The sequence below is a fragment of the Saimiri boliviensis genome, chromosome 9, assembly GCF_048565385.1.
Source record: "Saimiri boliviensis isolate mSaiBol1 chromosome 9, mSaiBol1.pri, whole genome shotgun sequence".
In the NCBI taxonomy this organism is placed as follows: Eukaryota; Metazoa; Chordata; class Mammalia; order Primates; family Cebidae; genus Saimiri; species Saimiri boliviensis.
This window is the reverse complement of record NC_133457.1, coordinates 33,606,150-33,631,560: the sequence shown is the minus strand read 5'-3', so window position 1 is coordinate 33,631,560 and position 25,411 is coordinate 33,606,150. Positions and strand designations below refer to the sequence as shown.

General features: G+C 38.3%; 1 protein-coding gene and 1 pseudogene across 13 annotated transcripts in view; one reads left to right on the top strand and one right to left on the bottom strand.

Annotated features, from left to right (window-relative positions):
* Positions 1 to 25,411, top strand: part of TBC1D5 (TBC1 domain family member 5) — a 584,223-nt gene that overhangs the window by 210,073 nt on the left and 348,739 nt on the right. The gene's annotated exons all lie outside the window — the stretch shown is intronic.
* On the bottom strand, positions 14,572 to 18,688 carry LOC120368306 (H/ACA ribonucleoprotein complex subunit 2 pseudogene; annotated as a pseudogene).

The window sequence follows — 25,411 nt, the reverse complement described above, 5'->3', positions numbered from 1 at the left end:
TACTCAATTAGAGGGAAGAATTGAATGTCCAAGGGAGGATAAGAGGAATGCAAGAAAAAAATTCAACTTTTCTCTGGGAAATCGCTCAAGGACTTCCTTAATCACTCTTTTATATCAGTGCCCCCTTGCTGCCGCCCAACCAAAGTAGATGTTCCCAAAGACCTATTTATTCCAAGTTAATGTCTAAAAATTATCTGCTTACTTTGCTATATAACAGTCAGCAATATAATAAAACAGCCAAGAGTATTTTTTTAAACATAGCTGATATATTTTGGTAAAACTCTCTTTACATGTAGTTTAGTTTTTTTTTAAAAAATATTTTCCTAGCATTACTTGTAGATATTTATGATTTTTCTTCTAGAACTAAGTTAAGCTCATTGTGTGTTTTTCTCTTTAGGATGTTTAAAAAATTATTGTATTACTACAGTCTTTTTGAATAGTGAGCACAGTAGTCAATTTAATGTTCAGAGTCTACATTTGTAGATGTTCACATCTACTTTAGTGTATTTTAGCAGATTATAAATTATATGTGTCATTTTTGGTAAAAAGAGATATGTTATTCTGGTATTTTTATTATTTCAGTCATTGTCTGTCTTCGAGTTTTTAAATGTAAGTTTCTCCACAATTATTCTCTGACATTGTTCTGTTCTTAAAAGATACCCGACCAAAACCTTTGATAAGACACTTTGCCCTAACAATATGTCATTAATTGAGGCTCAAGTATTTTTTGTTCTTAACTTTGCATTCTATGAGAATTGAAAACGAGTTAGTTCACCATCACTGTATACTTTTGCTGGAATGAGGGCTTCCTTGTTAATCACATAGTTGTTTTGAAACTTGAAATCTTTTTTTTCATAAATGCTATTATTTTATTCTGGAGTTTGGGTAGCTTCTTGAATTTCCTGAGAAGGAATCCCATGTGACATATATAAGAAACCACAAGGGAAGGAATGTTATGCAAACTTCAAGCTGTTTGTACATGTTGGGAAAATTTGAGTGTTTTAAGTGGAAGACATTATGAAAATGATAAATCATAAAAATTATATTTCAAGCTACTTAAGTGGACATCTTCCTTTACATCTCCAGTATTTAAAATAGAATTTACTTGCTTCCTTGGAAACGATCTGATACTCTACCACTTGGTAATTTTTTGCATTTCTGTAAATTACAGTGACTATTTTGTTTTTCCTGAACTTAAAAAATGTCTTTTATTTTAGTCAGGGAAAAAACATCTCAATTAGCTTTGATTTATATCAGATAAATAATGAAAATTTACCTTTACTCTTTCAAGTCAGAGATGAGGCAATGTGTGAGCCATGTAATCTTTTATATGATGACAATATGTGTACTTAAATAATTCTCCTACTTTCCTTCTGCTGTTCTTTCTTCTTCCACATGTAGAAAAACTTTAATGACAATTGACTTCCTAGCATTGCTATTTAGTGAAAATTTGGATGGAATGGGATTGATTTTAGCCAAGCATAGAACAGTACATCAATTTTTATTCCTAATTAGACTGGTGAATAGATTTGTTTTATTGAAGTGATAGATTTTCAGTCAGAAATGTTGACATGATTATGAAAATTCAGTAATACTTAATAACTGAATCATAGAGGCACATGTATTTTATCATACAGAGTAAGGGTTGCCACCCAAAGACCTGATGTTCATTCATTTATGCAGACATATTTGTTGATCATATAGTGTCTGGGAATAGAATATTGAACAAGTAGACTACTTGCTTTCTCTCATGATATTTTAGCATGAGATGGACAAACAAATTGAAAAGTAAGTACAGAAATAAGAAAAAAAATTGGAGAAAGAAAAAACACTACACAAAGAATTAAAATAGGGTGATATTACAGTGAGTGGCAAGGTAAGTAGCTTGTCAGAGAAGATCTCTGAGACGGTGGTAGTTTGGCTAAATGCTAAGGACAAACAAGAAGGAACCAGATATGCAAGTATGGGGGAGGGGTGTGTGCGAGCATGCTCAAGGGGGGAGAGAGGGAGAGGGGGAGGGGGAGGGGGAGGGGGAGGGGGAGGGGGATCTGTCTAAACAGTTCACAAAGGCAGGATATGGTTAGGCTTGTCATATACAGGGAACGGAAAAAGATCACTGTGGCTGGGCTACCCTGGGTGATAGGGGAATGACACAGGATGGGACTAGTAGGCAGGGCCAGGTAGAAAGTTTCTGTAAGCCAGGCTGAGGAGTGCAGATTTTATTCTAAAGACTCAGAATTTTGTATTAGTCTGTATTGTTGTCTCTGTTGAACTCCCAAGTTTCTTCTCAAGGATTGGAAATGATAGCTTAAAAATATTTTCTTTTGACTTGGTGGTAGGCATTTAACATGTAAAGCCTGAATTACCGAGAGTTGTAGTATTTTTAACATTTGTTTTCACATTGCAATCCTCCATACCAGTTGGTTTGTTTCCCCATTCTCAACATTTTAACAATTTGTATCGTGAAGTAATTCCAGCTTAATCTGAGATAACAGGATGCCCTACATTTTTCTATTTTATCTAAAGCTCAGTTCTTTCTAGATAGTCCATTTTATGCCATGGTACCATATACAGCCTATTGAAACCTTTTTTGTTGACCCATTTGTGTGTGTGTGTGTGTGTGTGTGTGTGTGTGTGTGTGTGGTGTGTACACATACATACATGTATGAGTTTTATTTGTGTGGAGAGCATGTAATCATTTTCTCTCTGCTGATATAATGGAGAATTTGTTCCTCTAGGACATATTAGAACAATGTGTTTAATGCTCTTCAATTTAATTTGCTGGTATCACAATTAATACAATTAGGGTCACTTGGAATGAAACTATTAACAAATTGAGTAATTTACTTTAACAATGTCAATGTGTTCTCACAATTACATTTGCTTTAATTAGTGTACAAGCTATTATTTAATATCATACTTCACATAGAAAAATGTAATAATACATTCTTGGCTCCTTAAAAAAGAAAGAAGGAAAGTTAATGGACTGAGTGATTTTGTGGTAGAGCTGTTAGCTGTGAAGTGATGGAGGAGAAAATACAAAGTCAGAGGGCAAAGTTTGCAAGAATGTAACTAACACATTCTTGGTAGTTACCAGTACCTGGCAAGGTAAGCACTATTGCCTGAATAGTATTGAAAACTTTTAATGCCCGTTAGGAAGGGGAACATTACATCTTGGAAATTTTTAATAGTGTTTAGTTGTAATAGTGTTTAGTTGCAATAATTAAATTTCTGAATATCATAAAATAGATCATTCCTGACTTACCACCCTTATGGAGTGAAACGTAATGGTGCAGAATATTAAAATGGTGGGAAACAAAAAGTTACAATTATCAAATGGGCTTTTGTTTTATATTTTAATGTAGGTATATCTGACCTAAGAATTTACTTTAATAGCCAATGAAAAAGCTCTGCAGAAGGAGATGGTGAGCAAGCTTTTCCACTCCTGTGGTTACGTATTCTATCTGGTTTACTCTGGTGAGGTCAGAAGACCTGGGGAAGAATAAATAGTTATATTTCTGTTTTGTTATATGTAGAGTAAGCAGAAGGTGAAGAGTTGTCAACCAAGTCATAATTAATAAGATCTACTGTTCTCTCTAAACACAAAAGCAAGATTTACTATCACATTATCAAATGGCAATTTAATGCAGAAAGGAGATAAAAGCAATCCAGACCGTTCAACACTCTTAATTTTAAAAATTAGTTTGATAATCTATTTGCCTAATTTGATCAATTTAAGTTTATGTTACTTTTATCTTTTTTCCTTTTTATTCCTTTGGCTAATGACAAAAGTTCACAAAATGCGAATAAAAAAGGAAGCAGGAAGAATTGTAATTAGGCAATAAATATTTAGGTATAAAATGCAGGAAGCTGTGGGGTGGTGCCAAGACGGCTGAGTAGATGCAGCTGCTCTGTGGCGCCCAGGATGAAGAACGAAAATGACAGGTAAATCCTGAATCTTAAACTGAGGTATCCAGGTTCTCTCATTGGGACTGACTAGGTGGTTGGCATGACCCATGGAGAGTGAAGAAAAGCATAGTGGAGCAACCAGCCACCCAGGAGCTGCATGGGGCAAGGGGAGCTCCCTTCCCCAGCCAAGGGAGGCAGTGAGTGATTGTGCTACTCTGCCTGGGAAATGGTGTGTTTTTCATGGATCTGTGCAACCCAGGGATCAGAATATCCTCTCTTGAGCCCATGCCACCATAGTCTTGGTCCCAAGCACAGAGCTGTGCAGACTCTTGGTGGCTGCTTGGGTTGCAGCCAACAGCAGCGGGCTGGAGACTGCCTAAGATGATTCAGTTCCCTGGGGAGGGGCAGCCTCTGCTGTCACTGCAGCTCCAGTCTGCCGTTTTCCCCTGATGGTGCCAGGGAGACTGGGCAGTTTGGACCAGGAGGAATTGCCCACAGCACAGCACAACGCCTGTAGCAGATCATGGCCAGACTGCTTCATTAGGTGGGTCCTAGATCCAATCCAACTTACCAGTGGAGCCATGCTGTGGGAATTTCAGCAACTCCAGCCAGGTGTTTACAGACAGAACTCTGATCTCCCTGTGAAGGAGCACCTGGAGGGTGGGGCAGCTGTTGTCTCTGCAGATAGCAGTTAGTATTTTCTGCCGGCTGGCTCTAAGGAGTCTGGGTAGTCCAGATGAGGGGGGATTCCCCCCAGCACAGTGTACCCACTCCACAAAGGGACAGCCAGACTGCTTTTTTAAGTGGGTCCTTGATTCTGTGCCTCCTGACTGGGTGAGACCTCCCAACAGGAATCACCAAACACCACATACAGGAGTGTTCCATCAGCATCAGGGCTGGAGCTCCTAGAGGAAGGAGCAGACCATCTGCAGCCTCCACTGGTGATGCTTACAGGTCCATACCCAGGAAAATAGGGTCTGGAGTGGACTCCCAGGAAACCACAGCAGCGACTATGGAAGAAGGGCCTGACTGTTATTTAAAAAAGGCTTTTAAAGGAAAAACAAACAGAAAGCAACAACGACAACATAAACAAAAAACCTCATCCAAATGTCAACAGCCTCAAAGACTGAAGGTAGATAAACCTACAAACATGAGAAAAAAATAAATGCAAACATGCTGAAAACTCAAAAAGCCAGAGTGCCTCTTTTCCCAGTGATCGCAGCACCTCTGCAACAAGGACACAGAACTGGGTTGAGGCTGAGATGGATGAACTGACAGAAATAAGCTTCAGAAGGTAAGTAATGGGTGAACTTTGCTGAGCAAAGGAGTATGTTCTAACCCAATGCAAAGAAGCTAAGAAAAGTGATGAAATATTACAGCAGTTGTTACCTAAAATAACCAGTTTTGAGAGGGACATAAATGACCTGATGGAGCTGAAAAATGCAGCACAAGAACTTTGGAAAGCATATACAAGTATCAGTAGCCATATCCACCAAGCGGAAGAAACGATATCAGACTTTGAAGACTGTGTTATTGAAAGAAAGCATGCAGACAAGCTGAGAGAAAAAATAATGAGCCAGGCACGGTGGCTCACGCCTGTCATCCCAGCACTTTGGGAGGCCAAGGTGGGTGGATCACAAGGTCAGGAGTTCGAGACCAGCCTGACCAAAATGCTGAAACCCCATTTCTACTAAAAACATAAAAAGTAGGTGGGTGCAGTGGCGGGTGCCTAATCCCAGCTACTTGTGAGGCTGAGGGAGAATTGCTTGAACTCAGGAGGCGGAGATTGCAGTGAGCCGAGATCACACCATTACACTGTAGCTTGAGCGACAGAGCAAGAGTCTGTCTCAAAACAGAAAAAAAAGAATGAAAAGAAACAAATAAAACCTCCGAGAACTATGGGATTATGTAAAAAGACCAAACCTACCACTGGGGTACCTGAAAGAGATGAGGAGAACGGAACCAAGTTGGAAAACATACTTTAAGATATCATCCAGGAGAACTTGCCCAACCTAGCAAGACATGCCAACATTTAAGTTCAGGAAATACAGAGCAGATACTCTATGAGAAGATCAACCCCAAGACATAATCATCAGATTCTCTAAGGTCAAAATGAAGGAAAAAATGTTGAGTGCAGCCAGAGAGAATGTCCAGGTCGCCTACAAAGGAACCCATCAGACTAAGAATGGACTTCTCAGTGGAAATCTTACAAGCTGGAAGAGATCAAAGGCCAATATTCAACATTCCTAAAAAAAAAAAGAATTTCCAATCCAGAATTTTATATCTGGCCAACTAAGCTTCATAAACAAAGGAGAAATAAAATCCTTTTCAGACAAGCAAATACTGAGAGAATTCATCACCACCAGGCTTTCCTTGCAAGATTTCTTAAAGAAAGCACTAAATATGGAAAGGAAAAACTGTTATCAGCCACTACAAAAACATGTTGATGTACACAGACCAATGACATTATGAAGCAACTACATCAACAAGTCTGCAAAATAACCAGCAAGCATCATGATGACAGGATCAAATTCACACATTAAAAAAAACACACATAACTTAATTGTAAATGGGCTAAATGCCCCAATTAAAAGCCACACAGTGCGGCTGGGCATGGTGGCTCATGCCTGTAATCCCAGCACTTTGAGAGGGCAAGACAAGAGAATCGTGAGGTCAGGAGATCGAGACCAGCCTAGCTAACATGGTGAAACCCTGTCTCTACTAAAAATACAAAAAATTAGCTGGGCGTGTTGGCATGCATCTGTAGTCCCAGTTGCTACTTGGGAGGCTGAGGCAGGAGAATCACTTGAACCTGGGAGATAGAGGTTGCAGTGAGCTGAGATCGCACCACTGCACTCCAGCCTGGGCAACAGAGCGAGAATCCGTCTCAAAAAAAAAAAAAAAAAGAGACACAAAATGGCAAACTAAATAATAAACAGTCAAGACCCATCAGTGCTTCTGAATGATTTTTGGGTAAGTGATGAAATTCAACAATCAAGAAGTTATTTGAACAAAAAAACGAGGTACCTGAATCTCTGGGATGCAGCTGAAGCAGTGTTAAGATGGAAATTTATGGCAGGGTATGGTGACTGACACCTGTAATCCCAGCACTTTGGGAGGCCAAAGTGGGCAGATCAGTTGAGGTCAGGAGATGAAGATCAATCTGGTCAAAATGGTGAAACCCTATCTCTACTAAAAAATACAGCAATTAGCCAGACTTGGTGGTGTGTACCTGTACTCCCAGCTACTTGGTAGGCTGCGGCAGGAGTTTCACTTGATCCCAAGATATGGAGGTTGTGGTGAGCCAAGATCACTTCACTCCTGCCTGGGTGACAGATCAAGCCTTTGTTCCCCCCCCAAAAAAGAAAAAAAAAGATAGACATTTATAACACTAATGTCCATAACTAAAAGCTAGAAAGATCTTAAATCAACATTCTAACAACACAACTAAAAGAACTAGAGAACCAATAGTAAACAAACCCCAAAGCTAACAGAATGCAAGAAATGGATCAGAGTGGAAATGAAGGAGATAGAGACATGAAAAACTCTTCAAAACAAAAAAAATCAATGAATCCAGGAGCCGACTTTTTGAAAAAATTAATAAAATTGACTGCTAGCTATACTAATAGAGAAGAAAAGAGGGAAGAATCAAACAGAGACAATAAAAAATGATAAAGGGGGTATGACATCTGACCCCACAGAAATACAACCAGCAGAGAATACTATGAATAACTTTATGAAAATAAGCTAGAAAATCTAGGGCTGGGCGCGGTGGCTCAAGCCTGTAATCCCAGCACTTTGGGAGGCCGAGGCGGGTGGATCACGAGGTCGAGAGATTGAGACCATCCTGGTCAACATGGTGAAACCTCGTCTCTACTAAAAATACAAAAAAGTAGCTGGGCGTGGTGGCACATGCCTGTAATCCCAGCTACTCAGGAGGCTGAGGCAGGAGAATTGCCTGAACCCAGGAGGCGGAGGTTGCAGTGAGCCGAGATTGCGCCATTGCACTCCAGCCTGGGTAACAAGAGCAAAACCCCGTCTCAAAAAAAAAACAAAAAAACAAAAAAACAAAAAAAAAAAACCAACTAGAAAATCTAGAAGAAATGGATAAATTCCTGGACACATATACCCTCCCAAGACTGAACCAGGAAGAAGTGAAATCCCTGAATAAACTAATAATGAGTTCTGAAATTGAGGCAGTAATAAATAGCCTGCTAACCAAAATATAAAGCCCAGGACCAGGTGGATTTACAGCCAAATTCTACCAGAGGTACAAAGAGACGCCATGAATGAACTCCTATTTACAGTTGCTAACAAGAGAATGAAATAGCTAGGAATACAGCTAACAAGGGAAGTGAAGACCTCTTCAAGGAGAACTACAAACCACTCCTCAAGGAAATCAGAGATGACACAAACAAATGGGAAAACGTTTCATACTTATGGATAGTAAGAAATATTATCATGAAAATGGCCATACTGCTGAAAGTAATTTATAGATCTAATGTTATTCTCATTAAATTACCACTGACATTCTTCATAGTAGTAGAAAAAACTTTTCAAATACCTTTGGAACCAAAAAAAAAAAAAAAAAAAAAGCACAAATACCAAGACAGTCCTAAGCAGAAAGAACAATGCTGTAGGCGTTATGCTACCTGACTTCAAGATATTCTATAAAGCTACAGTAACCAAAACAGCATGGTACTGGTACAAAACCAGATACATAGACCAATGGAAGAGAGTAGAAAACTTAGACATAAGAATGCACATCTACAAACATCTGATTTTTTTACAAACTTGACAAAAACAAGCAATAGAGAAGGATTCCCTATTTAATAAATGGTACTGAGAGAACTGGCTAGCCATTTGCAGAAAATTGAAACTGGACCCCTGCCTTATACCTTATACAAAAATTAATTCAGGGTGGATTAAAGATTTAAACTATGAAACTCTAAAAACCCTAGAAGAAAATCTAAGTAATAGCATTCAGGACATAGGCATAGGCAAAGATTTTATGATGAAATCTGCAAAAGCAATTTTAACAAAAGCAAAAATTGACAAACAGGATCTAATTAAAGAGCTTTTGCACAGCAAAAGAAACTGTGATCAGTGTGAACAGAATGTACAGTATCAGAGAAAGTTTTTGCAATTCATCTGACAAAGGTCTAAAATCTAGAGTCTATAAAGAACTTATATAAATTTGCAAGAAAAAAACAACCCCACTAAAAAGTGGGGAAAGGACATGAACACACTTCTCAATAGAAGACATACATGTGGCCAAAAAACATATGAGAAAAAGTTCAGCATCACTGATCATTAGAGAAATGGAAATCAAAACTGCCGTGAGATACCATCTCACACCAGTAAGAATGGTGATTATTAAGAAGTCAAGAAACAACAGATGCTGGTGAGGTAAAGAGAAATAGGAATGGTTTTACACTATTGGTGGTAATGTAAATTAGTTCCACCATTGTGGAAGACAGTGTGGTAATTCCTCAAAGACCTAGAGGCAGAAATACCATTTGACCCAGCAGTTCTATTATTTGGTATATACCCAAAGGAATATAAATCATTCTGTTAGAAAGATACATGCACACATATGTTCACTGCAGCACTATTCACAGTAGCAAGGACATGGAATTAACCCAGATGCTCATTAGTGATAGACTTAATCAAGAAAATGTGGTACGGCTGGGCTCGGTGGCTCACACCTGTAATCCAAGCATTTTGGAGGCCAAGGTGGGTGGATCACCTGAGATTGGGAGTTCAAGACCAGTCTGACCAACATGGTGAAACCCCATCTTAAAAAAAAAAAAAAAAAAAAAAAGAAAATGTGGTACATATTCACCATGGAATAGTATGCAGCCATAAAAAAGGAACACCATCATGTCCTTTGCAAGAACATGGATGGAGCTGGAAGCCATTATCCTCAGCAAACTAATGCAGGAACAGAAAACCAAAAACCAGATGTTATTATAAGTAGAAGTTGAACAATGAGAACACATGGACACAGGATGGAAATGACACACACTGGGACCTCTTGGGAAGGGGTGGGAGTAGGGAGAGCAAAACGAAAATGCAAGAAAATTGAAGAATATACAGATTTCAAGGAAAAAGTTTCATAGGAGTGTATTTACTTTTTCAACACTTACGAGTGTTAATGCAATAATCCCCCACTGAACTGCAATGTTTATTTTAAATTCTGAGGTCAGTCTACCAGGTTGTTCACAGATGAGATGAGTCAGGGATAGAATGGTTTACTGAGGAACAATCTACTTAGCAATACTAGAAAATTAGTTTAGGTCATTTTAAAAATAGCATTGTGACTTTTTCATAGACAGACTACTACTTGCTTAGTTACTACATATACTATGGTAAACATTTGATCCTTATTTGATACTCACTGCACCCATTCTCTAAATTTTTATCTTTAAACATGATTGATTTGTTGATTGCTTAACCCAGCAGTTCCCAGCCTTTTTGGTACCAGGGACTGATTTTATATAAGACAGTTTTTCCCTGGACCAGGGAGGGGTGGGGGATGGTTTCAGGATGAAACTGTAGGCTGATCACATCAGATCATCAGGCATTAGTTTCTCATAAAGAGCATGCATCCTAGATCCCTCATATGTGCAGTTCACGATAGAGTCTATGCCCCTATGAGAATTTAATGCCACTTCATATTTGACGAGAGGCAGAGCTCAGGGGTAATGCATGCTCACTCACCACTGTTGTCCTACTGTGTGGCCGGGTTCCCAACAGGCCAAAGACTGGATGTACAAATGGCAGATAAGCATAGGTCAAGATACTCAACATCATAAGTTATCAGGGAACTGCAAATTAAAATAACACCGAGATCCCACTGTATACCTATTTGCAGGATTAAGATCCCAAACAGTAACAACATAAAATGCACACAAGAGTGTGGAGCAACAGAAACTTATTTATTGCTGGTGGGAATGCAAAATGTTACAACCACTTTGGAAGACCGTTTAACAGTTTCTTACAAAATTGTATATACTTTTACCATATGATCCAGCAGTTTTGCTCCTTCGTATTTACCCACGTGAGCTGAAAACTTACGTCAGTAGAGATCTGCATGCAAATGTTTATAGCAGTCCTATTCTTAATTGCCAAAACTTGGAAACAACCAAGATATCCTTCAACAGATACTGGATTAACAAACTGTGGCACATGTATACAATAGAATTATTCAGTGATAAAAAGAGTAAGTTTTCAAGCCACAAAAAGATGTGGAAAAACTTTAAAAGCACAAATGCATAAGTAAAATAAGCTAATCTGAAAAGGCTACATACATTATTCTAATTGTATGACGTTCTGGAAAAAGAAAAACTAAGACAGTAAAAACATCAGTGGTTGCCATGGGGCCCAGGAAATGGAGGAAAGAATGAATAGATGGAACACAGAAGCTCTTTAGGGCAGTAAAACGATTCTGTGTGGTACTGTAATGTGGACACATGTCATAAGTTGTCAAAACCTATAAAACATATAGCACAAAGATTGAGGCTTAATGTAAAACAATGGAGTCTAATCATGATATATTACCATTGGCACATTCCTATAACAGATGTGCCATGCTAATGCAAGATGTTAATAATAGTGGAAACTGTGTGTGTGTGGTAGGGTATGTATGAACTGTCTAAGTTTTTCTGTAAGCTCAAAACTGCTTTTAAATATAATAAAATCTATGAATTAAAAAGAATCCAAGACCCCAGAATTATTCTTCTTTTGATTTTTACTTTTTCAGATGGTACCATAACTTTTCCTTTAATGTAAACACATACTTAGTTTATTTGAAATACGTTGAATACTCAAAACTAGTGATTCTTGAAATTACAAATTATTAGAAATAGATGTGTTAGGTTCTCTGCTTATACCTCTCCATTAATGTAGCTCAAACCTTTTTAGTTTATAGTTCTCAGTCTCACTCCTAGAATAGGCCAAATCCTTCTATAATCTAATCTTTTGCATGGGTGGTTTTTGTAACTCATGACCTTCCAACATCTAATTCTTCATTTAACAATTTTTGTAAGACTTCTCTTGTTAATTGGTGAGCAAAGTGCTTTGCAAAAAATTACCAATCCTTAATTTTAGATTGGAAATATTTTCATAATCATTTTTACATTAACTCATTATGTTTTTATGTTAACTCTTAATGTTATTTTTCTATATATTGATAGCTTGGTTACTTAACAATGGGCAGGGTAGAGAAATCTTAGTACACCTGTCAAATGTCAATCTGAGGGCAGTTTTTATAGTAGATTATTTTCTAGAATAATGGTCAAACTTTTTGTTACAGGGCCAGATAGTAGATATTTTAAGTCATGCCATGTTAGCATGAAAGGAGCCTAAGACAATAAATAAACAAATTAGTATAGATGTGTTTCAAGAAAACATTATTTACTAAAACAAGAGGCTAACCAGTTTGTCCAATGGATTGTAGTTTGTTGACCACTGTTGTAAAATAACTATCACTATGTTACTGAAATAATATCTGTAGTGGGAATGTGACAGAGTACTATGATATGCCATTTTCCAGTGTTTTCTTTAAATAGACTATCCTTAAAAACTACCACTAGAGAAGCTGCCCATGAGTTGGGCAAAACAAAGGCATGCACTTGCTCTGGTCTTTTAGGAAGCTGCCAGAAAGGTTGAAACATTCAACCACAGTTCTTTCATTATCAAGTTTGCATAGGTCCCTCTGGCACTAGGAATACCAGCTACCACTTTACTGTTGCAGTAGATCTAGCGGGTGAAGATGTTAGGTGGGCTATTTAAAATGCCACAGTGTGCTGTTAATTGTTACCTCAATGCAGCAGCTTCTGTCTTTATTAATCTTACCTCTGTTTAAGTTTTGACTAGATTTCAGAGATCTGCAAAAGTTGTTTTCGTAAAGTTTTTGCCAGTTTTGCTTGTTGTTTTTGTGGAAGGGCAGAACCCTGTAGTTCCCTGATCGGCCGTTATTGGTGTCACTACTACTCATGTACTGTGAAGATACTTTAAAATTTTACTAAAGAAATTATATCTTTAAAAATAATTGAATGTAGAGAGCACAAAAGCTAATAATGTTTTCAGATATATGCACAGAGGAATCACAAACCTCACAGTTCCTTTAAAGAAAGAAATTCATTCCTTATTTCGGTACGAGAACGTTTAGTAAATTCTAAATAATCATTTTTCTCTTTTTTCATTATTAGAAGGTGTTATGCATAATAGTAGCATACATCAGAATTGCTCAGTGTTGATTTTATATTCTCTAATATAATTTCCATATCTCACGTTTGTCGTATCTCTATTAAGCAATTTAATAGTATTTTCCAGAGTTACTTTGCAAAAGTAAATCATTGACTATATTACTCTTTTTGATTTTGTTAAGAAGGTTCAAGTAGAGTGAGTGTGGGTTCCTCATTTTCCTCTCTTTGCTCTCATCAGGTAAGTACAGAGATTTTGTCTTGTACCCTGTAAATTCACCCTAAGGAAAGGAAGTCTATGGTAGCCTATATACTTGTTTTAAGGCCAGGCCTAGTGGCTCATACCTGTATTCCTGCTATTTTGAGAAGGTGAGACAGGAGGCTCACTTGATCCCAAGAGTTCAAGACCAGGCTGGGCAATACAGGGAAGACCTTATCTCTAAAAAATAATTTAGAAAATTAGCTGAGCATAGTGGCATGCATCTGTAGTCTCAGCTAATTGGGAGGCTGAGATGGGAGGCTCCCTTGAGCCTAGAGGGGTGGGGGGTGGGAATGCATACACACACCCACCGACCCACCCACCCCTGGTGTTACCTGTTACCTTAGTTATAAAAGTCACCTCAGGGTGCTTGGAGTAATGATGGTTGTTACCCACACCTGGGGCAGGAGACCTTCTATCAATTATTTAGTTTCTGATTAATTTGTTTCTGAAGTTTTAGTTCTACCTCCACCATAGTAAACTGTTAAGTTTTGTTATCTCCTAATAGGCTTTTTGATTGTTGTTCTTAATTATGTCATCAGGAGCGTGACAGGTTTCATATTGAAAATAGTACTCAATTGCACATATTTTATGTTGAAATAATATTGAACTTGATTTTCTGTTCCCGTCTTTAAGGATAAACTGTGAGTGATTCACAAATTAGCATTAGGTGTGAAAAGGAGACCTTTTGGGTAGGGTTCTTTTGGTACTTTATATCCAGTGAGTGGTGGTATAGGTAATGTCTTTTTCCAGTTAGGCCATTTTCTGCAGTTATCTAATGGTTTTGAGAGAATTTTTTGAAGACAAAATTTTGTTTTACTGAATTTCCTGTCCAGGCTGCTGTATTTAATAGCTAATTTTAAGAACTAAATAAGGTATGGGCCAAAATGTTCAATAGACAGTTTATTTGTTTGTTTATTTATTTATTTATTTATTTATCTATCTATCTTAGCATTTACTTTCCTCACCCCACATTCTTGGAACAGCCTTCACTTAAGTTCCTCAGGAAATGGCACTGATGAAGAGAAGGCTGGCGTTACCTCATGAAAGGGCTGTCGGAGCTGCCTGGGAAGAAGCTGTGCCTTGGGGAACTGGGAAGATGCCGTCAGTGTGGGTGGGCAGGAGGACAGCCAGTCATCCCACTGCCAACCCAGTAGCTTCCAGAGGCAGGTGCCTAGGTGCTACCGGATCCCCTCACAGGGATAGGGGCAGGGACTGCACCTCCCCCAGGCACTCATCTTAGGCTTCCTGGTACTCCTTGTGGGGCTTGACCCTTATCACACAGGTCGGGTGCTTGGTGCCTGCGGCTGCACCCAGGTCCGTCGTAGAGGGGATATAGACCCAGGACAGATTTCGGTCTTCACACATGACTTGGAGATGGCAGTATACCTCAGTGGTCAGTATGTCCCCTGCCAAAACCATGATCCTTTTTTCTCCTTTGTTGACAAACTTCTCAACCTCTTTCACCCCGCGCGGAATCTGCTTCTGCTTCAGGGCTTTTTTTGATGGATTTGTAGAGCTTCTGTGCCAGGCAGCGAGAAGCTAGGGGCTGCGCGATGGGGTTCTGGTTGACCAGAAGCTCCCGGTAGGTGCACTCCTGGGAGCTCGCCTGAGCCCGGATCTCCTTTTATTTTGATCATTGCAGCGGCGGCGGAGACCTAGTCCCAAGGAGGCGTGTCCACGCGGTCCGCACCTTTAGGCATCACTCTACAGTTTTATTTCTTACTGTTTCAAAGGTTAAATTATTTTTTACAGCTGTCAGGCATACTACTTTAATAGTCCTTTATGTACTTTTAATTAATTGTGTGTTAAATTTAACATCACAAGCAACTTACTAGCAAATTAAATGTTTTGTCTTGTTTTAAACTTCACTCAAAAATGCAGTAAATATCTGACAATTTCTATACCTTCTTTTAATGAGAGTCTGATTAATTTGATAAATGTGAACACTGTTAATACTATAAAATTCATATATGAATTTTGTGTTTGCATACACAGCAAGATTTATTTTTAGGGTACATTAGAAAACTTAGTGTAATAGTACAGTCTACTCAAACATAAACCAAAACTGAGTAGAAATTTTGGTTATGGATTGACCATTTAAATGTAAAGTTTTGAGTTTTCTTCTCAAGCCCCCCCGCCAAAGTAATTGATTTGAGCCATTTGCTATTGCCCAGGCAAATATAAATAGGTTTCATTTAGACCTTCTAAATTTATGGAAGCAATTAGAAATCAAAATTTAGAGCCTACTAGGAACTTTTTTAGGGGAGGAAGTATGGGGTGGATGGGGGGTGGTTTAAGAATGTTTTTTAGTGGTATTCTATTCTATGGAATTCATTTATAACTACTTGCAGTTCTTAAATGGTTTATCTACTTTTAGAGATGGCTGTTCAAGTTCTCTGCAAAGCCTAAGAGGTGCTGTTCTTACTAACTTCTAGGCAAGGGTCGAAGTTTAGGTGTGAGAGCAAGTGATGAAAACGCTAAGAACTATTTACATGCGTGGTCATTTCTTGCCATTTAAACACACATATACACACATTCACATAGATTAGGTGTATATTTATGCACAATCTGGCCTTTTAACAAAGAAAAATAAGCCTGTGTTTAGGCTGCCACTGATAAAAACAAAACAGCTGAGACTTTAATGAACACCATACTGAGGGCATGTAGGACATAAGGCAAATTAAGCAGGTTACAAACTGCACATCTTCTGTTTAGATATGGGAGATCTCCCCAATCCTGACAATTAGTTGTACTGACAAGGCAAGCAGACAGTCAGAAACAGAAGGAGATCATTTGTATCAATTTGAGAAACAGAACTAGTAATGAAAAAATAGCCACATAAAATACTTTGTCTTTTGCTTTAAAATTGTTCTTTCTCTATATTCGCTCCAAAAATAAATACACACTGGTAAACAAAAGCTTCTTTTGTTTGCAAATAAAGACCAACTTAGTTTTTATTTTTATTTTTTAAGAAAAGATTTTCTGGACACTCAAACGAATTTTAATCTTGGTAACCTGACAGCTTTGTTTAAACATTGAATATGAGTTTCCTTTCATGAAAATCTTTTCAAAGTATAGCAGTTCAGCTGTGAAAACCTGAATACATTAATGATGACAAAGAAGCTCCAGAATGAGCCAACATTTGTTTTGTTCTCTTTCAACATTTCTTGATAAATTGCATACACAAAAGTATTGCAGGGTTATTTTAATTTCTCCTTATTTCTTTGCTAATAAATGTCTTTGTGTTTACCCTTTTACATCCAATACCTTACTATTAATCACTTTATATTATTTATTTTTAAATGACTTTAAGAAGTTTTTTTTTTTTTTTCCTAAACTATGCCTTAAAGGTACATATTACAGGGAACATTTGAACAGTTGCTTTTGGTATATGTGATTATACATCAAAAATCCATGAGTCATGTTTAAGTTTTGGATCACTGTTTTCCATAGTAAACCACTTGCAATGCTTAGACAATTGTGTTCTGAAGGAGTTTATTTAAGGATCATTTTCTTTGTAGCTTAATTTATTTTAAAAAAAATGAGTTGGCCAGGCATGGTGGCTCATGCTTGTAATCCCAGCACTTTGGGAGGCTGAGGCAGGTAGATCATCTGAGGTCAGGAGTTTGAGACCAGCCTGGCAGACAACATGGTCAAACCCCATCTCTACTAAAAATACAAAAATTAGCAAGGTGCAGTGGTGCATGTTTGTAATAGCAGCTACTCGGAAGGTTGAGGCAGGAGAATTTCTTGAACCTGGGAGGTGGAGGCTGCAGTGAGCTGAGGTCGAGCCACTGCACTCCAGCCTGGGTGACAAGAGCAAGACTTCGTCACAAAAAAAAGTCATTTGCCACAGATGCAATATTGAAGTATTTTAATACAACGCATTTTTAAGGCTTTATAGCATACTTATTCTACATAGTCATTCTTATGAAACGTGGCATGGTTCATTTTTCTGAAATAAAAGTTTCCTTTGTGGGAAGTTTTTATTTTTGAAATTTTATGTATGTATCCTATCTTGTTTTAAAAAGATAAGAGGCATAATTTGGGACATACTCTGTGAAGATAAGCTTTTTCTTTTCTTTTTCTTTAAGATACAGGTCTCAGTCTGTGGCCCAGGCTGGAGTGCAGTGGGATGATCATGGCTTACTGCAACCTCTACCTCATGGGCTCAAGTTGTCATGGTATACTTGGGGTGTCACTTTGCCATCAGGAACTTTTGTGGCAGACAGCGCCTTCTACCCCAGTACTGCTTACATCCACCAGACTTGTTCCAGCCACTTGGCTTGGCAGGCTCTGCTTGGCTTATGCTACTCGCCCAAATCCCATGCCTACCAAGGGCAAGTCAGGCACAGAGTGGAGTGAGTGTGGGGTCTGGCCACTGGGCACAGCCAGGCACGTTGGCTGCTTCAGCGGGGCAGGCAGCCCTAGGTGCTGGCACAGACACTAGCTCTGTGAAAGGCTGCAGCTGGATCAGATGTACTGCAAGTGACTTCTATTGTGGCCACCCACATCTTGGCAAGGGGAATGTGATGACACCTAGAAGCTTGGAGACACTAGGGACCACAGAGCCCCAAACAGGTTGTCATAGCTCTGGTTCGGGGAGCCCCTGAGTCTGGAGTCCCCAAAGGGCCCTAGCTCTTCTCTCCTTTTGGTTGCCAACAACGTGGCTAGGAGTGTTGCGGGGGCATGTTTCTGCCACTCGCGTTATAGCTCTTTTAGTCCCGACATTTGGCAGGTCCCAAGTTCTTGTTCTGCATCCAGGAAGAATGAGGTACGTGGACAACTGGAGGGTCAACAAGGCAGAGAGGAGCTTCAGTGAGTGACGGCAGCTCTAGAGAGATCAGAAGTGGTAGCTCCTTTCTGCAGGCAGGTCATCCTGACAAGTGTCCAGCTCTCAGCAGAGAGGAGACCAGCCGTGGGTAGCTCCTTTCTGAAAGCAGGTCATCTGAACAAATGTCCAGCTGTCAGTGGAGATGAGACCTGGAGTGGGTAGCTGCCTTTCACAGGCATGTTGTCTCAGTGATTTGAGGAGACTTAAGTGGGTAACTGCCTCCCGTACCTGGTAATCCTGGCTGGGTCCAGGGTTTTTATGGGCTCAGAAGCAAGGAAGTGCCTGCTGATTGGTCCATGGGCAGGGAAAAAGCACTATAGGTTCTCACTCCTGGCAGAGGACTTTACCCAGAAGTGACAGTCCTGCCCCCAGACTTCAGGCCATACATAGCTTGAAGGTAGGGCTTCACTGGAGACTTGCCTGTTTCTGCCCAAGACCGTGCCTGCTTCCTGCCACCACCAATCTGTCATCCATGGCACCCAGGCTGTTTGAGCTGAGGGGTGCTTGCAGACACACACTGAGCCATCCCTAGCCCCCATCACCCTCCCTTCTATGCTCGTGGTTGCCCAAAGTACAGAAGGGGCTGAGGTGGCAGGAGGCTGGCATGTCAGTGCTGCCCTATGTGTACACACACCCAGCTGGGTTGTCACAGCACCTGAGCTCAGCCACATCTTTGCATCACTCCTGAGAGGATAGCAGGAGCAGGGAGGGGCCAGGCCGCAGCAGCTGGCACTTTCAAGGCTGTGGGATAAGGGGCTTCCTAGGACCCCAAGAGTGCAGGAATGTCTCAGTCTGGAGCTGCAGCTGAGTGGCTGTAGCTGTGCCCCAGAGCAAGGGGTCCAGCCCTGCCTACTCGGTAGGGAAAGGGGCTCCTGCCTGTCTTGGCTCCTGCGGGTTCCGAGAGCATTCAGCCCCAGCCAGCACCTCCCCTGCTGCACTCAGCATCTTCACAGTGACTCCTCCAAATGGGCCACTGCTGCCATTAACGGCGATCTTCCCGCTTCCGTCTCCTGAGGGTAGCTAGGAATACAGACACATAAGAACCATGGCTGGCTAATTTTTTAATTTCTTTGTAGAGATTGGGTCTCACTCTGTTGCCCAGGCCAGTCTCAAATTTGTGGACTCCATCCACGTCAGCCTACTAAAGTGCTGGGATTACAGGCGTTAACTATCATAACTAGCCTCTTTCCTGATTTTTAAGTTTAACCATGTTCGTTCCATTTACAAAATGCTATTCAGTAAAAATGTATCACAGAGTTTTATGAATTTAGTATTTTTTTTGAATCATTTCTTGAGCTACACCTTGATATATTATGGTTTGAAGATATTTTCTTTCTTTCTTAGAGATGGGGTCTCTCTCACCCAGGTTTGTGCACAGTGGTGCAATCACAGTTCTCTGTAGCCTCAACCTCCTGAGCTCAAGTGATCTTCTTGTGTCAGCCTCTGGAGTAGCTGGGACTTAAGCTATCATGCCTGGCTAATTTTTACATTTATTTTTGTGGAGACAGTGTTTCAGTATGTTTTCCATCTGGTCTTGAACTCCTGGGCTCAACAGTTCTCCTGCCTCAGCCTCCCCAAAAGCTAGGATTATGGACGTGAGTCACGACACCCAGCCTGAGCGTGTTTTTGGATGGCATATATTTAGCTCAATGACTAAAATGAGCTGTGTAGCAATTTATTTACCAAGCATTAGTATTTCACATTTTTCATAGTGTATCACTTAACTTTTGTTGCATAGCATAATATCCCTAAACTTGGTTATACTATATAGTAAGGATTGATTATGGGTCACAGTAAAGTGACCAAGTTGAGTAATTCTCTTACCCTGAGCTGAGCTTGCTTGCATGTCTAAGCAATGGGTGATCTAAGATGGTGCCACTGGTGTCTGGAGACTGACTAAACTACATGTCTCATCCTCCAGCAGGGTAGCCATCACTTGTTTACATGGTGATATCAGCTTTCCAAATAAACTGCCAAGTTTCAGGATTTCGTGAGACCTAGACTTGGAACTGTGACATTGTCAGATCTGCCACGTTTTCTTGGCCAAGGCAAGTGACAAAGCCAGCTAGAGGCAAGAGGTAGCAAAAGTTGTATTTCTGTATACTAGCGGTAAACAATCCTACAATAATTTTAAGCAAAAATTCTATTGGTGATAACATAAAAAGAATTAAGTAGTTAGGAATACATTTAATACCAGAAGTAGAGGAAGTACACTGACATCTATAAAACATTACTGGAAAAAATTAAGGAAGTTATAAATAAGTAGACATTTCATGTTCCTGTATTAGAAGACTCAGTATTACTATGTTGCCACTACCTTTTGATGGAAGAAGCTGGAAAGTTACACCCTAAATGTCATATGTGTAGGAAGGGAATAATTGGGCCATTAATATCATCAACTTTTCACAGATACTAATCCAAAAATAAATGAACATTTATGATATGTAAATATTTTATGTTAATAAGAATCGGCCAAAAAAAGATGGCATTACTGGACACAAAATAATTAACTGAAAACCTAAGCTGATTGAAAAATAGTGAAAGCAATGAGAACTCAATTAAGGCAGCTAATGGTAAACAAGCAAAAAAACCAAATTTTTCCTATATTTCTGGGTTTTCCAGCTTAAAAATGTATACGTATGAAAAGGTTATAGTGAGGTCATTAAAATAAATTCTGTAATCAAATTTATTTCAATCACATCTCTACAGAGTTTATTTTAAGCTCTAAAATATTTTTCTGAAAATTATTCAGAATTATGAACTGTTTGAAATGACAGTATGTGTATTCTCTTGTGTGAACATTTTTTATGACTGAATTGGAAAACTAAGATGTAATGGATACATTTCTATAAAGTGAAGAATCACTGAAATAGAGTTCAATTCAGGAAAATATTAAGTACTCTCTAAGATTAGAGTATACACATTGCTTTCTAGGTTATATTATAGACGTCAAAAACTGCTTACATAAACTGATGTATAGCTGTTAAGTATGTATGAAAACTTTAAAAATGAGAAAAGTTTGTTATTTGTTAAAGTGATTTTTATAATGGACATAAAATGATATATACAGTTATATAAAAAGTTTTAAAATATAAAAAGAAATAAATTTCTCCATGATCCTATAACCATTAATATACTGGAATAAATAATTATAATCTCAGAAAGAAAACACCAGTCCCATTTTGGTGACAGATGATTTCTAATAAACATAGAGAAAATTTTTTCAGAGAATTGAAAAATAGAGAATGTTTTCAAATTTTTATTACATGACTAGTGTAACTTTTGTAGCAATATTAGTCAAGAGCACTATGAAAAAGTACAGTCCATTCTTCCTCATGAATATAGATAAAAATAAAATATCAGTAAACAGAACGTAGCCTGTGTAAAAAGATAACATATTTTACCAAATTTTGTTTATCCTGGGAATGCAGGGTTAGTACTTAAAAAAAATCTATTCCTGTGTTACACCTTACTAACAAAGTGGAAAAGTCATTTCAGTAGTTGTACGGGAAACGTTCACAAAAATTCACGTAAGTTCATGATAAAATAACTGTTAACAAACTGTGGATTAAGACCTTCTTTAATATGAAAAAGGGCATTTATAAAGAATTACAGCAAAATCCTCCTTGTGGTAAAATGTTAGAAGTTTTCTCTTTTTTAAAATTAGGCACAGGGCCGGGCGCGGTGGCTCAAGCCTGTAATCCCAGCACTTTATTCAGGTCTTCTTAAATGTCTTCCAATAAAATTTCGTAACATTCTGCATAAAAACTAACACATAGTTTACTGGATTTATTGTAGGGTTATTAATACTTTATACTGTTATATATGCTGTATTTTTATTGCTGGTGTATTTGTAAGTGCAATGGATTTTGCACACTAATTTTACAACAGGGAATACAGGTAAACTAAATTATCAAATTCTCATCATTTATGTGTGGATTCTACTCATATTTCTAATTTTATTTTTTTTTTTTTGGTGTGTTTTTTTTTTTAAAACTATACTTTAAGTTCTGGGGCACACGTGCATATCGGGCAGGATTGTTACCTAGGTATCCACATGCCAGGGTGGTTTGCTGCATCCATCCCCCATCATCTACAGTAGGCATTTCTCCTAATGTTATCGCTCCCCAATCCCCTGACCCCCTGCTATCTTCCCCAAACCCCACCCCACCCCCAACAGGCCCTGGTGTGTGATGTTCCCCTCCATGTGTCCATGTGTTCTCATTGTTCAATACCTACTTATGAGTGAGAACATGTGGTGTTTGGTTTTCTGTTCCTGTGTCAGTTTGCTGAGAATGATGGTTTCCAGCTTCATCGATGTCCCCACAAAGAACATGAACTCATCCTTTTTTATGGCTGCATAGTATTCCATGGTGTATATGTGCCTCATTATTATTTTTTTTTTGAGACGGAGTTTCACTCTTGTTACCCAGGCTGGAGTGCAATGGCGCGATCTCCGCTCACCGCAACCTCCGCCTCCTGGGTTCAGGCAATTCTCCTGCCTCAGCCTCCTGAGTAGCTGGGATTATAGGCACGCACCACTATGCCCAGCTAATTTTTTGTATTTTTAGTAGAGACGGGGTTTCACCATGTTGACCAGGATGGTCTCGATCTCTTGACCTCGTGATCCACGCGCCTCAGCCTCCCAAAGTGCTGGGATTACAGGCTTGAGCCACCACGCCCGACCCTGTGCCTAATTTTAAAGAGAAAACTTTCAACATTTTACCACAAGGAGGATTTTGCTGTAATTCTTTTATAAATGCCCTTTTTCTTATTAAAGAAGGTCTTAATCCACAGTTTGTTAACAGTTATTTTATCATGAACTTAAGTGAAATTTTGTGATCATGGATGAGAAGACTTATTGTCACAGAGTTATTAGGTTTTCCCCAAATTGATCTATAGACTCAGTATATTTTTCAGTCAAAACTTTTTCAGTGGTTTGTTCTACTTAGTAAATTTGCAAGTTCATTCAAGTATTTAATAGAAAAACAAAAGGTTTAATGGAAGACACTTCTGAAAAAGAACATACACATGTTACATAACAAGGTAATGGGATAATGGCTCATGACTTGATAAATAGACCAGTGGGAAGAACAGATAAACAGATAGACCCAAACATACATGAAAACCAAGTATATGACAGAGCTGGCATGGCAGAGCAGTGGTGAAAGAATGGCATCGTCATTAAGTAGTGCTGAAGACAACTGATTTTTCATTTGGGTGGAAAACAAAAATGAATTATTTTCTCACATCGTATTGACAGTACCAAATTCTCCTAAATCAAAAAATTAAACGTGTAAAGCAAAACTATAGAACTTCTTAGAAGAAAATACAATTTAAAACACTAAAAAGGAAAAATATATATAGAATTAAATTATTGCAAAATCAAAACTATTATGAGAAGACACTGTAAACAGGGAGTGAAAATAGAAACCACAGCCTGAGAAAAGATAACAAAACTTAAAAATTTAGCATCCAAGAGGTATAAAGAATTCTTCTGAATTAATAAGAAAATGGCACGAAATAGGCCTATATTTTGTAGTAAAGGAACCATGCAGCAGCCATATATTTATGAAAAATTTAAATAAAGTCCTTGTCAGATAACATGTGATACCTTCTAGATTGGTAAAAATTAAATACCATGAGTTTGCCACCATGTGAAGAAATGTGAGCTCTGCTACATTGCTGATAGGAGTTAGAGTTGGTTCAAACATTTTGGAAATAATTTGGCATTACTAAACAATTGAATATGACCATACCCTAGGAACACAGGATAACTATTGCATATCTACATCAAGAATTGTGTATAAGAATATTGTTTGTAATAACAAAACTGGAAACAGTCCAAATGTGCATCAGCAGTGCAAAGAATTTCTTCAGTTTCTGACTGGGAATGCAATCATCAGGAGAGAGGTGATAGTGGATTTAGATTGGGAGGAGAAGTAGTGGAAATGAAGATAATTAAACAGATACGGGATATAATTTTGATGTAGGGTAAGGAAAACTATTTGTTGATGAATTGATTGCAGGATGGTAAGGTAAAAGATTAATCTAGAAAAATTCCTAGGTGTTTGGCATTAGGCAACTGACTAGAGAGGTGATACCATTTACTAAAGTGTTGGAAAATTGATGAAAAATTAAATTTGAAGGGAGTGAGTGGGGAAGAGAAATAAAAATTTTTGTTTGCCTTGTGTGGTGACATCTGAGATGTCTGTTAGACATTTATTAGTGGAGATGGATATATGAATCTGATTCTGGGAAGATGTCGTCTTAAGATACAGGTTGGGGAGAAGTTAACACATGGATGGTGTTAGATTTGGGAACATAAATAGAGGGGGCCAAGGTAGAACCACAATATACTCTTAACATTTTGAGATTTGTAAAGAAGGGTTTGATATATTTAATATCTGAAAATTCAGACAAGTTAGTAAGAAAGATGAACAGAATCAAAAAATTACCAAAGGACATAAACTAGCAATTCTCAAGAAATATTTTAGATGCTTAATTATATGCAGAATGACCTCATTTGCCATATAAGGAATGACTTTAAAGCAAGTTTTTTTTTTTTTTTTTTGTTTTCTTCTTCATTGTTAGGTTAAAGAAGTAATACAACCAGGCATTGCTTGAAGTCTAGGGAATTGGATATTTTCATATAGGTTTCGTGGGAATACAGATTGGTATTATCCTACTGGCGTTCAGTTTATCAGTATATATTGTAAATCTTAATGTGTCCTTGTCCATTAACATTCAGTTTAATTTTTTTCTTTCTGATAGTCTGTGTTTCTCCTCTCCTTGCCTGTTTTTTTACTTTCAGTGTCAGTGGTGCATTAAAATAGATTTAAATGTGGATAGTTGATTGGTTGAACACACAGTTTTTAATTATGTGAAACCCTCTATATGTCTTCCGAAGGTTGGAGTAGTTCTTTATTATTTTTGTGTTTTCTCTGTGTTACTGTTCATTTCTTTTACTTTCGAATATCAGCTTTATTTTTTTTCCTTATGGATAGAGAATTGATTCTTTCTTTCAAATGTTGCTAATGTTGTTCATACCTAGTACAGAAAACTTTACTTATAATAAATCATGTAATATTTCATTTTTAATGAATTAAAAAGAAAATGGTATGATTTTCCCATTTTGCCCAAAGGAAAACAAAGATAAGATGGACATTCTAGGACAAACATAATCTCAGCTTATGA